This window comes from Dermacentor silvarum, chromosome 7 (assembly GCF_013339745.2).
Source record: "Dermacentor silvarum isolate Dsil-2018 chromosome 7, BIME_Dsil_1.4, whole genome shotgun sequence".
Lineage (NCBI taxonomy): Eukaryota > Metazoa > Arthropoda > Arachnida > Ixodida > Ixodidae > Dermacentor > Dermacentor silvarum.
In genome coordinates this window covers 50,758,764-50,772,807 of record NC_051160.1, presented here as the reverse complement: position 1 = coordinate 50,772,807, position 14,044 = coordinate 50,758,764, and positions in this window count along the sequence as shown.

Below are 14,044 nucleotides of genomic sequence, written 5' to 3'. Positions count from 1 at the left end.
TTGGAAAAGAACAGTGGATGCAAAGTCGCTCACGTCTTCGGGAGAAAGCACCAGGCTTGCGCATTTTCGATAACTTGACTGCGATGAACAAAAGGCTTTTATGGCTAGCGCAAACGAAGGGAAAAGAAATGAAGTACCGCTTCGTGTGGCAAAGGAATGGCCATGTTTTTGCACGAAAGAATAGTGGCGACAGCGTCATTCGAATTTGCCAGGAAAGTGATCTCGCGAACATGGTTTAATGTTACCGCTACACGTATTGTTTTGATAAGCTTTATTCCTTCCCATGGCGGTTTCATTCCTAAAGTCTTCTTATCTCGATGCTGTTTCTTTTCGTGATTTTGCTTTTGAGGAGAGTAAGCGCTCGAAATTCTTTTCCTTTTATCATTTAAACGTGCAAAGTTTACGGAACAAAGAGGACCAATTAAACACATTCTTTATGTCCTTAAGCTTTGAGTTTGATATTTTGGCCTTTACGGAAACTTGGTACAATACCGTCCAAGATGTAATCCAAATCGATGGTTACAAACCTGAATGCTTGAGCAGATGTAATAAGAAAGGGGGTGGGGTTGCTTTATACATAAAAAACGCTGTTCATTATGACGTAATGACTGAACACTGTTCTATGTCGCCCAACTACGAACTTCTTTTTGTCAGATGTAGAACTTTCGTAATTGGCGTTGTTTATAGGCCTCCGGCTGGCTCGTTGGTATAATTTTTCCGTAGATTTGAAACATTGCTTGATTCTCTATCGTCTATGATAATACCTGTTGTAATTTTGGGTGACTTTAACATTGATTTGTTGCAAGCTGGTAACACATCAGTTAATGAATTTGTCGACCTGTTATCAATGTATGGCTTTTCAAACAATATTGCTCTGCCTACTCGCGTCTCTGCATCTAGTGAAACCTTGATTGATTTGTGTCTGACTAACCATGATGAAAGTGACGTGAAAGCGGGAGTGCTTTTAAGTGTAGTCAGTGACCATTTACCTTTGTTCTGTTTCATTCCTAAGCGCATATTTCCAGAGGTTATCTCAGAACACTCGACAAAATCTACGCGAGTGATGACTAAGCGCGCAATAGATAATTTTCGTCAAAAAATTGCGTCTGTGAACTGGAATGAAATTTTAGATACAAAAAAATCAGATTCAAACCTTTTATACAACAGTTTTCTCGAGAAAATTATTGAAATTTACGAGTATTCGTTTCCTTTGGTAACTGTTAGAAAATTCAAGAAAGCCAGAAAACCGTGGATTACGCACGACCTTGTGAAAAGAATCAGGGCACGAGATAAGCTCTTCGGAAACTTTCTGAAATATAAGGACACAGAAATTTTTATACAATATAAAAAAAAGTCAGAAACCGGTTAAATGCCGACATAAAAAAGTCACGTGTTGATTACTATGCTAGCAAATTTACGGACATTCTTTATGACCCTAAAAAAACTTGGCGCACACTAAATGACCTATTGCGGTACACCAAGAACAGCATTCCCCAGGAACTTACGTACGGCGTCAAAGTGCTAAGTGGTAAATCCCTCGCTGAAGTGTTCAATCAGCAGTTCTTGTGCTTTGGATCTTTTGACTCGAAAGTTAGCAACAACTTTAAGGACTATATTAACACCAGTTTGCAGAATACTATGTACCTTCATCCTGTTACACCTGCAGAAATAGCACACATTATTAGCAATTTAAAGAACAGCTCCTCTTGTGGTTATGGTGGTATTAAAGTAGCACCAATTAAAGCAGTCGCGGATTTATTATGCAATGTTCTTTGTGACATAACAAACCTTGTGTTTTCTACAGGCATTTTTCCAGATAACATGAAAATTGCTAGGATTGTCGTCTTGCATAAAGGAGGCGTCACTGATTGCATCACTAATTACCGGCCGATATCCATACTTCCAGTTTTTTGAAAAATTATTGAAAAAGCTTTAAATTCTAGAATAACTGGATACCTGCAAAAGCATAACCTTATATCCCCGAATCAGCATGGCTTTCAAAGGGGTAAATCTACTGAAACTGCGCTACTTGAAATACGTGATAAAATTGTTGCCAATATAGAAAACCAACAATACACAATAGGCCTATTTTTAGACTTTAATAAAGCATTTGATTCAATTAAACATGACATACTTTTTTCTAAATTACCCTTTTATGGAATCAGAGGCATTGCGCTAGACTTACTGCGTAGCTATCTATCACACCGCTCCCAATTTGTCGAAATCAACAGCATAAAATCAGATTTAGCAGATATTAAGTACGGCGTCCCGCAGGGTTCAATTTTAGGTCCTACGATTTTCCTCCTTTATATCAACGATATCGTGGCAATACCAGAAACACCCGATATTGTATTATATGCCGACGATACAAATGTTTTCTTCTCCTCTGATAACATCTCTAGTCTAATTCCTCTTATTAACAACTGGTTAAATTCCCTTTCAATGTGGTTATCGGCAAATCAGCTCAGCCTAAATGTTAAAAAAACAAAGTATATTGTTTTTACTCCTATTAACAAGCCAGTTATGCTCGCATCTTCTTTGATATTTCAATCGCAACCACTTGAAAGGGTTTCCCAGTATAAGTTCTTGGGTGTACTCTTCCATGAAAATCTACGGTGGACGCATCACGTAAGTTATATTAAACGTAGCATAGCACAATCCATCGGTATGCTGAATAAGCATCGCACGTTATTACCTTTAAAACTTAAACGTCAGCTGTACTTTGCTACTATTCATTCCAGACTCCACTATTGTCTACTTATCTGGGGCGTCACTTCTAAAGCTAACTTGGAAACTCTATTCCGAATGCAGAAAAAATGTGTTCGTATTATTCATAACTTACCGATGTACGAACATGCCTCTGAATACTTTCACCAGGACGGTATTTTGAATATCAGTAGTCTATATAAACAAAAATTATCCGAAAAAGCATTTTTAGAATTCATAAGTAATCGTGAGAACTTTTTTTCTACATACACTAATACCACAACTAATTATTCCTTAAGAGCTAGGAACATTATTAAGGTAAAAACCAGAACAAATTACGGCAATCAACTTTTAGTGTGGCAAATTCCTAATTTACTTAATGATGAGCATGCTTTATTTAATATTATGCAAGATTCCTCAACCATTTCAGTATTCAGAATGAAATCGAAACTGTATTTTCTCACAATTGACTCACGTTTTTTTAAATTGATTTTCCTGCTTTCCAACTGATATGTTGTCATGTGCTGCAATACTTTTTTTTCCATTTGGCTTTGGCCTTTCTGTACCTAATTTTTCATTTGCATTATTTATATTTATTGTACTGTATTGACCTATTGAATGTTTAATTGCATCATTTGTATATGTACAAGTATGTATATATGTCTGTATTAGGTGTACATTTGTATCCATTTTTTTGCACTGTTATCTGCTGTGCTCGTGGCGCCAGGAGCCTAGTCAGGCGTGCATAGACTCGCCTTTTGCTCCGGCGCCATGACAATCTTGTATTGTCAAAATCATAATAAACTTCAAACTTCAAACTTCAAGTGCAGACCAATAAACAGTACAATGTTCTGGTAGCTACTGTGTGGCGTCACTTCAACAGCTACCAACCCAGCAGCATTCAGCGGCCGGCCGAAACACTAGAAAATAGGCTTAGAAAGCTTCGCTTTAAAATCACTACAGTGCAGAATATAAGTGAAATGAAAGAAAATATGCGTTGTGCACATAACACAATGTTGTGCGTATGTTAAAAGAGAACAACTGGATTTAAGAGTTTTTCATTCGCGTGTGAGTAAGACAGTGTTCCCAGCATATTGCCTGTTCATTTCATTGGATTTCAAAACTCCCTAATAAATACGGCTGGCCATTAATGCAAAGCATTGATCAGCAAAACTGTACATCTGCGTATTTTTCTATATTTCGGCAGAAACCTGAAAGGTGCACTTGGCTGACGAAGTGACGGATACCTGTACCCCTGGATCCACTGCACTCCGCATTGCTGTCATTATGAAGCCTGACAACAAGCCTGATTGTAAAATTACACTGGTATTTACACCTGTCGGAGGCCGCTGCTTACAGTGCAAGGCACTATTTGTTTCGAGCAGCTCTACAAAAGGGACAAGCCATCGTTTTATGCACTGGGCATTCTACTGTGAATTTGCCAATGGCAAATCTTACAAAATCGAAGCGTTCATAAACCAGGGCCACCTTGTGCCTTGCATGAGACCTGCTGGAAGAAACAAGCTTCCGTGTGACAAGGTGAGTGCGTTCGTTCCAAGAGTCGCATATCTGGGCAGTGTATATAAAAATGCCAGCATTTATGTACACGCGTTGTACAATTTCACATCTGTATCCAAGGTTGGCATACTCGATTAAGAGTGCACTAGCACCCCAAAAGAAGCGATTTCTTCCATCTGGCTGAGCTGTGCCCATTCTGTTCAGACGACACAATAATAGTAATAAACTTTACTGATCTCCAGAAGCAGGAGGGCAGGGATCAGGCGACGTATTTGTTCGGCGACGTCCTGCCAACGATGCTTTCCAGGTCAGCCGAGCCTTAGACTTTTTGAAGATTGGCTCCTTGATGGGACAATTATTTTTTTTCGGATTCAGACGTGGATTCCTGCATGCAAAGAAAAGCAATTTAGAAGTAGTGTTCACCCTTATTCGAGTGAATTTTCAATTCCTATTTCATTGCGATAGCAATTATATGGACACTCCAAAGCAGATTTGTGCCGTCGGCGTCGCCGTCGCCGTGAGGTTCCGTATGACGTCAATGGAGATGAAATCGTCGCCGCGCGCCACCGAACGCTGTATGTGCGAGTGAAAGGGCGCGAGGGACGCGCGCTTTCACGGGGAGTGAACGCACGGCGGAGAACAAACGCGCGTTCTGTGCCGTGCTCCCTTAAGGGCTGCAGAAGTAGGCGTCTCTTTCCTCCTTTACAATCACCATATATGTAGAGCAAACGCGCCTTCTTCTGACGCACGAAAGGCCGTGGGGGGGGGGGGGGGGGGGGAAGGGGGGCGACGTTTAGCTGCGGCACCAAGTGCCTATTTATATCAAAGGCTCCGGCAACAGTCACCAACGCTGCACGCGTTTTGAGCGAACTCGGGCAAAACGCCGACGGCGTCGACAACAGTTCTGCGTGTTGCCGGCGCTGCTGCATGTCCAAGTTTATACAGCTCATAAAGCTAATATCATTACTCCGTATAGCTCTCTACTAAGTTGCTATCGCAATTGATGCTTCACCTTTCAGGTGAAACTGCGACAACTTTTTCTTTCTCTTGGAGCACCCTCTCTTTCACAGAGTCACAGCAGAGCTTGTCTAGCTATTGAATAATTTATAATTATTTCAAAGCAATTGACTTCTTAGATTCCTACTACTTTCTGTGTTTTCTTATTGCTTGGATTCTTCCCCAAATATTTCAGTTGTTTTCTAGTTAGTGCTATACGCCTTCTTCTAATGGCGCCTGAATCTTGATCAATCGTCCATATTTAGTATAAGTCATCAACAGAGGGCAAACAAAGGAACAAGCAGCAGGCATCCGTGTTCTCTGATGCTTTGCGAAATCTTCGGAAATTCCTAAAGGCTCGGCTTCTTCTCTTGCGGCCATAGACACGGAGCCTTCCGCCAGCCCCCCTGGCCAAAAACCATCGCAGCAGTTCTCCACTAGTAAGACGACACATGGCTGTAGGCTGTGACGAGTGATGACTCTTTGGATATATTCATGTTTGGCGAAAGGTGTCAGAAAGAGAATAGTCAAGGCGAACATATTGGCCCCAGCGAGCACGGCTTCTCTGAAACGAAGGCATGAATGCCGGCCGCACGCCATCACCTTCGCGCAGGAGGAATAATCGAACAACCTCTGAATGTTGAACAAGCAAGCACGATCACGTTTCCTTTAAGGTATCGTGCCGAATGGGATTCAAAACATCCGGATAAATGCGCCAAAGAATGACTTTCAAATTAATGCTAACTATGGAAGTGTGTTCGGAAAACTGCAACAAATCGCAAACATTCGGTCCATGTTATTGGTCTAAAAAATGCTTCTCTAAACCCCTTCACATATTGTTCCAATGGGAACCTGTGATTTACCTGAATACATAAATAAATAAACTTTCCTGCTTCGAAGTCGGCAGCATTTTTTCTATGGACGATGCATTTTTCCTATGGCGCTGATAATTGACCGCAAAGCACCAGCTCCCTGACGTTATTATGTCTTAATACGCGTAGCATTATCAACAAAGAGCAAAATTAGAAAAACTTTTATTGCTCTACTCTCCACACATCATGGCGACCACAGAAACCTAGCTGAACCCCGGCATTCATGACTCTGAAGTCGTTCCAGTGGCTTATAGTCTCCTTAGCACAGAACGTGACGGTCGCGGTGGGGGCGTAACCCTAGTAATCAAAAACAGTATTTTATATCAAAAACACCAAGGCATAGCTGGTTATGAAAGTGTCTGAAATACCGTTAACGTGTGCGGCATGTCGGTTCTGATAGGTGGTGTGTACAGGCGATCTAACGCATCTGTCGAATACATGATGCAATTGCACGATTTCTTTCACACCAAGGTAAATGCCAGAACTAAGCGGACATTAACCGGCGATTTCAATCTTGCAGGAATAGACTGGGACAACATAACGTTTGGGACTAGGGAAAAGGAAAGCTGTGACCTATTGGTCAAAATAATGTTTCGCTTTTCATTAACGCGGTTTGTTAACCACCCAACATGACAGCAGGGAGACGCCGCGTCAGTCCTGGACCTGGCATTTGTGTCGAACACTGTCAAACCAGAAACTGGCACAGAAGATGGCATTTCTGGTGATAAAATGCTTTTACTGACCTTTTGTGGGTAACATCACAGGCGGGTCACAAAAACTATCCTTACATTGATTTGAAAGATTATAGAACAGGAGATGATGCCAGCATCATAGACTATTTAAATACTGTGTTTGAGGATTTCACAGTGCTGCCTTCATATGGTGTTAATAGTTTGTGAGCAAAATTTAAAGGTGCCATAAATCATAGTGAAGAATATTTTACTCCTACAATAGGTAAACGAACAAACAGAAAGACACCCTGGATCAACCGCAATATCATGCACTCGAAATGAAAATTAGAAAGGATGCGTAGAAAAAAAAACGATTGGCAATCGTGCCTCTGTCAGTTGCGCTAAAGTTAGAATTAAAAAAGGCGAGAGATAACTTTTTCTGCAATACTCTGACGAACTTCATGCACAATCAATCGCAAAAATTCTGGCGCTATCTGTCAAAACTTGAAAACCCAATACTGCAAACTGAAATCGCGGGATCTCTCACACATTATGCATACGCTATTGCTAACGCTTTCAACGCCCATTTCCAATCTCTGTTCATACGCTCAAGTCCAAGTGACGTTTCGTTTGCATCTGATTCAGGGATGCCCGCTGTCGTTATAACTGAGCCATGTATACTGAACCTGCTCTTGAACAATGACACAAAAAAACGCCTAGTCTCGATGATATTTCCAATGCTTTTCTAAAACTATGCGCTGCCCAACTAGCTCCGTTCTTACACAGGATTTTCACGGTGTCGCTTCAAGCAGCGACATTACCTTCAGACGCTCTTTGTAAAAGTAATGCCTATTCACAAAGGTGGCAATTGGTTGCACATAGACACATACCGACCGATTTCTCTAACAAGCTGCTGCTGCAAATTAATGGAGCACATTATTAACAAATCCATTAATGGTTACTTAGAAAGCAATAACCTGATTATTAACGAATTTATTATTACTTAGAAAGCAATAACCTGATATACACTAAACAGCATGGTTTCAGGAAGGGCCTTTCCACGACACAGCTATTGGAAACTTCTCATGACTTCGCAGAGAAGCTTAATTCCGGACTTCAAGGAGACGCCATATTCGTAGATCTCTCCAAAGCCTTCGATCGCGTACGTCACTGTGAACTGATTGAAAAACTTGAAATAATTGGCATTGAATCAAACACTGTTGCATGGATAGCGTCCTATCCCTCACTCAGATCGCAGTATGTATCTGTAAACAATGCTGAGTCTGAGAGCCTTGAGGTTTTTTTTTTTTTTTTTGTGTGGCACAGGGGCCTGTGCTGGGGCCATTGCTCTTTCTTGAGTACATCAACGACCTCCCATCATGCATTGAGCCTAAGGCAACAGTACGTCTTTTCGCAGGTGAATGTGTTGTCTACACAACTTCTTGGTCCCGGGACGATCAAATTAAACACCTCAATAAACAGCATTGCAAATTGGTGTGAAATGTGGGGAACGAAGTTCAACTTCAGTAAAACAGCATGCATCACTTTTACTAATAAAAAGGTACCTGACATATTTACTTACGATATCAGGGGTACAGCGATAATGAGATCAGATATTGTAAAATATTTGGGTGCGACATTCTCGAGCTCGCTCAAATGGGACACTCACATTCATAACACTTGTGCAAAGGCATTCAGGCAACTCAATTTCTTGCGTCGGAAATTGGCTACAGCACCATCCAATGTAAAAATTACCGGGGTGAAGAATCCTTGTTCAGACGATACTTGAGTATGCCAGTACTGTACAGTCTTATATAATTGATAAACTAGATAGAATACACCGCATGGCACTCCGTTTTATTTACTGCAGATACCCACCGTATGACAGCGACACTGTTCTACGTGATTAAGCAAACATCTCGACACTAATATCAGGACGGCGTATAGCTGTCATGAGGCTTCTTTTGCTTCGTTATCACGGCCGCATGATCATAGACAAAACAACGCACATCAGGCCATCTTTCCAACATTCTGAACGAACAAATCATGATAAGTGCACAAGACATTTATTTCCCTGCGCCATAGCAACACATTTAAATATTCATTTTTTTCCATCTGCAATTGAAACCTGGAACCATTTGCCAGAAGAAATTGCGCATGTTCACTCTGTCGAACAATTTGAAACCAAAACACGTGCACTTTTCTATGAGTAGGTCTGCTTGCGATTGTTATGCTGCGCAATTATTTTTTTATTGTTTCATCACCCAGTCTGCACTTTTCGCAGCTCTTCCCCCTTGCCTGTATTACCTGCCGTGCACTGTTTTTTTTTATCTGTTCGTTCTGTTTGCATCTCATTTATTTGCACTGTAATAATTACCGCATTTCATTGCTTTCTCCTGTTTTGGACCACAAGGCTTTATTTTATTTTTCTTGTGACCCACTCCTGTATGAGCCTGTGAAGGCTTGCAGTATTGCTAAGTAAAAAAAAATTCACAGTGAATGTAATTTATGATAATAATGTTCTGATTTCTAACGCCCGTTTGCCCCTTCATGAAGCCGACAAATGGTGGGCCTGTAATTAGCAATTGTGCGGACTTGATAGCACGCGCTGCGTGAAATTGGCTTTAAAGGAAGACTATGCCATCTCATGCGAACCAAAGTAGGCCTCTTGCAGCATTCTGCTCTGTCACGGATACCGCCACTTTAATGCCACCATTTCTCTAGCTTGAACTTGTCAAGGCCTCTAGAGTTCGTGCCGGAGTACGTTTACCTAGGTTAGCTAGGTCAATTACTCGCAGGGAACCCTGATCATGAGAAGAAAATGAGAAGAATGAGAGAAGACAGTTCAAAATTTCGCTAAACTCCATACGGCGGACATTACCAAATCCTGACTGCGAGCTTACCACTTTTTTTGAAACGAAAAGTCTACAATCATTGCATTCTACTGGTGCTAACAAATGGGGCGGAAACTTGGAGGTTAACAAAGATATTCGAGAACACACTAAGGACCACGCAAGCAGCGATGGAATGAAACACGTTAGGCGTAACCTTAAGAGACAGGAAGAGAGTGGTGTGGACCAGAAAGCAAACTGGGATAGCCGATATTCTCGTTAACATTAAGACAAAAATATGGAACTGGACAGGCCAGTTACACAGTGGGTGCCAAGAGAAGGGAAGTGCAGTCACAACCAGGTAATATGTCCCCGGTGCGCTGAACCACAGGCGGTCATACACTTACAGTGTTATTGTTGTAAAGCGCGGTAAATTTATTGACTATTAAGATGTCTTGTTCAAAGGTTCCTTACACAAAGGAGCTCGTGGTTTTAAATCAAATTGTGACAGAGAACTCCTCCAACAGGAACACAACAGAAACAGCCCATCATCGTCGTTACCAGGCGTCCTCAAGAAAGACGGCATCTGGAAAAGGCAGTACCTCCTCCGCCGCGATGCCTATTGGCTGCGAAGACATAACGTAGCATCATCTTCCGAGAACGTGCCGCTGGCATAGTCTAACGCTACGTTACTAGACTAGGTTCTGTTTTCAGACTTCTGTAACTGTGTGCCCCCCCCCCCCCTCCCCCTACAGCCCGGCGTGCGGACATTTCAGATCATTCTCGTGAAAGCAAAGCGAAGACACTTCGTGATTGCTATCCTGTAGTGCTTGGTACCGAAAACTGAGCTCCGATGGAAACAGGTCGTTACTCTTCATCATCAGCATCATCAGCCTATATTAATGTCCACTGCAGAACGAAGGCCTCTCCCTGCGATCTACAATTACCCCTGTCTAGCACTAGCTGATTCCAACTTGCACCTGCAAATTTATTAACTTCATAGCCCCACCTAATGTTCCGCCGTCCTCAGTGGCCCTTCCCTTCTCTTGGTGCCCGTTCTGTAACTCTAATGGTGCACCGGTTATCCATCCTACGCATTACATGGCCTGCCCAGCTCTATTTCTTGATCTTATTATCAATTAGAATATCGGCTATCCCTGCTTGCTCTCTGATCTAAACCGCTCTCTTCCTGACACTTACCGTTAGGCCTTGCATTTTTCGTTCCATCGCTCTTTGTGTGGTCCTTAACTTGTTCTCGATCTTCTTTGTGAACCGCTGGCGAGGCATGAAACGCGCCATCTTGCTTCGCCCGCAAGGCACCGGGAGATGGGGGAGGAGGGCTTCCTTTTCCGGCGGTGGCTGCCTATTGCGTGGCCGGGCTGGCTCTGTGTTGAAAGAAATCCGCGATACGCACAAAGTTTCGGCCCAGCGAGGGCTGATAGCTTCGTGTGTGCCGTGTTCTCCCCGCTTATTCCGCGATGAAGTGAGAGGCGACTCAAAGCTCGGTTCACTCGCTGCTGCTGCCGCTCTTGCTCACGCACGCGCTTTGACAGCGAGTGTCCGCGGTCATCGAGTGAGATGTGTTCATATCTGCCTGTGCGAGCAAGACACCATGCTTGTTTTTTTTAGTGATTAAGCGAATATTTACAAGTTTATACGGCCGATAAAACTAATATAAATAATTCGTATACCTATTTATTAAGTTGTCATTTGATGTAAAGGAGTACGATTATCCAGGTAAATTAGTCACAGGTGACCCTGATCAAGTTTAGAGAAGAATTAAATTGGGTTGGAGTGCATGCGGCAGGCATTACCAAATTATGACTGGAAGCTTACCACTGTCGTGGAAAATAAAATTGTATAATCATTGCATTCTAGCGGTGCTAACATAGGGAGCAGAAACATAGAGGTTAACAAAGATTAACAAGTTAAGGTCCGCGCAAAAAGCGATGCAACGAAAAATGTGAGGCCTAACGTTAAGAGACAGGAAGAGAGCGGTGTGGTTCACAGAGCAAACGGGGATAGCCGACATTCGAATTGACATTAAGAGGGGGAAATGGACCTGGCCAGGCCATGTAGTGCGTAGGGTAGATAACCGATGGACTACTAGAGTTACAGAACGGGTGCCCAAGCGAAGGGAAGCGCAGTCAAGCACAAGAGAAAACTATGTGCGGTGATGAAAGGAAATTTGCCGGCGCAAGTTGGAATCAGCTAGCACAATACAGGGTTAATTGAAGATTCGAGGGAGAGGCCTTCGTCCTGCAGTGGACATAAATACAGGCTGATGATGATGATAATGATGATGATGATGATGATGGATTTGCTATCGCTATCGATGCTTCGCCTTTCCGGCGAAAGTGAGATTTCTTTAATGCTGCCCACGCAACCATCCTCACTTTTTTGGTACCTACAGCCACCTAATTATTGCGTGCCTTACCATTTCAGGCATGGCGAATAACGCTGATGTGTCGTTGATAGCTCTCAATCAGTGTGATCTGTTCAAGTGATATAAGAATATCACACGTATCACGAACGACGGTTGCTGTAGACATAGCTCTCTGTATGACTCTTTACTTCAGAATGAACGATATACGACCTACTCATCAAGCACTTCTTCTTGCAGGTATTTTTGGGAGTCTTCAAACGCAGTTTCCAGGATGTCTCTAACGCCTTTGATGCCTTGAGTGAACTCAAACAGTATCATGTTGTAGAAAACAACTGCCAGACGTGGATTGTGGCTTTCCTTGAAGAGCTTAGAATTCCGGTTCCCGAAGAGGTCAGGACAATTGCCAAGACGGTAAGTAGTGCTGTGCTTGCAAAACACTGCTATAATGAAGAACTAGGCGAAGATCGTCAAGAGCGAGCTAGAGTGGACGAAATCAGAACGTTTAATTTCTCAGAAAATACTGCACTTAGCCTACGAACCACTAAACGAAACAATGTGTATTACAAGCACGCCTGCCTATCATCACGAGTCGGTTACTCGAATGCATAGGGGAAATGCAGGGGGGCCCTTGCCCCCCCTCCCCCCACTGTCAAGCGTGGGGGGGGGGGGCAAAGTATGCCATTTGCCTCTCCCCACTTTTTAAACCGTGCACTTTCGGCTACACGCTGGAAAGCCCAACAAAACTACAGCTGAAGCAAAATTTTCTTTCTTGATAGAGTGATCACCTCAGTAATGCAGTCCTCCGTTTCTTGAACGATGTTATACTACATGTTATTAGCCCAATAAGTTCGTAGCGCATCCTCTCTCCAGAGGATGCTGCTGTGATAGTAAACTTTTAATGCACATGCCTTCATGTCCCTGTGTTTCAAGGCCTCTGTTTAGGCACGTGTGCTTGTGGCCAATTCTGGCATCTGTTATATTTTGTAAATCGTATCATTCTTCCTCAATGCATTCTTTATTTTTATAGCACACCTAGTGAACCATCGTGAACCATAGCCATTGCCATGATCTTAATACATCTATACTTTATGCACTTTACAACGACAATTTTAGGCCCCTTTACAGCCACCCCTCATGTACTTCTCAGAATTCACCGCTCCACTGCAATTTCACAAACATGGCATGGCGCTCTTTGGACATACTTGGCCCTTGCGCCATTAAATACCATACATCATCATCTTCTACAGGGTGATAGCACTACACGAGACAGAGAGTTGTTGCTTATGCTAGTCGCGCATTAAAGGCTGCCGAAAATAACTACTCGATAACAGAGCAGGAATGCATCACAGTAGTTTGGGCCATACAAAAGTTTCAACCACATCTTTATGGACGCCACTTCACAGTCATAGCCGACCACCATGCCTTATGCTGGTTGTCGTCAATGAAAAATTTGTCTGGACGCCTTGGTCGCTGGGTGGTCTGATTACAAGAGTACGATTTTGACGTTGTCTACAAGTCTGGGAAAAAGCATCAAGATGCCGACGCTTTGTCTCGCTGCCCCCTGCCACTATTATCTTCCAGCACGTCTCTCCATTGCTCGCCACTTAATAGTGAGACTAAGTTTCCACTTACGTTATTACCTCTAGCGGTTAGTGACACGCCATCTTCTAATCGCGGAACTCAGTTCGCCTCGTGTCGACGTTCTGATCCCTACTGCAGCAGCACCATCCAACGCCTCCCGCAAGGGCACCTTGAGTATCAAGGTGATGGTGCTTGGCGCCACCACGGACCCTTAGCCCCCATACCGAAGCTGTCATCCGCACCATGGCGAAAGGTTTTGAGGTGAAGGGTAGAAACCATGAACGGTGGCGGTCGGGGCCATGGTCAAGCTCCGGCCGATGGGTTCTTCATCTGTGTACCAGGCAGCGAGCCCCGGGACCTTCCTGTGAATAAGACGGTGAAACACAGGTGACATTCTAGGAACCGTCGGCATATCCATATCGCATGAGTACTTATTCTTCCAAAAAACCCGATCGGTCCCTGAAAAGGGGCCGCACCGAAGAC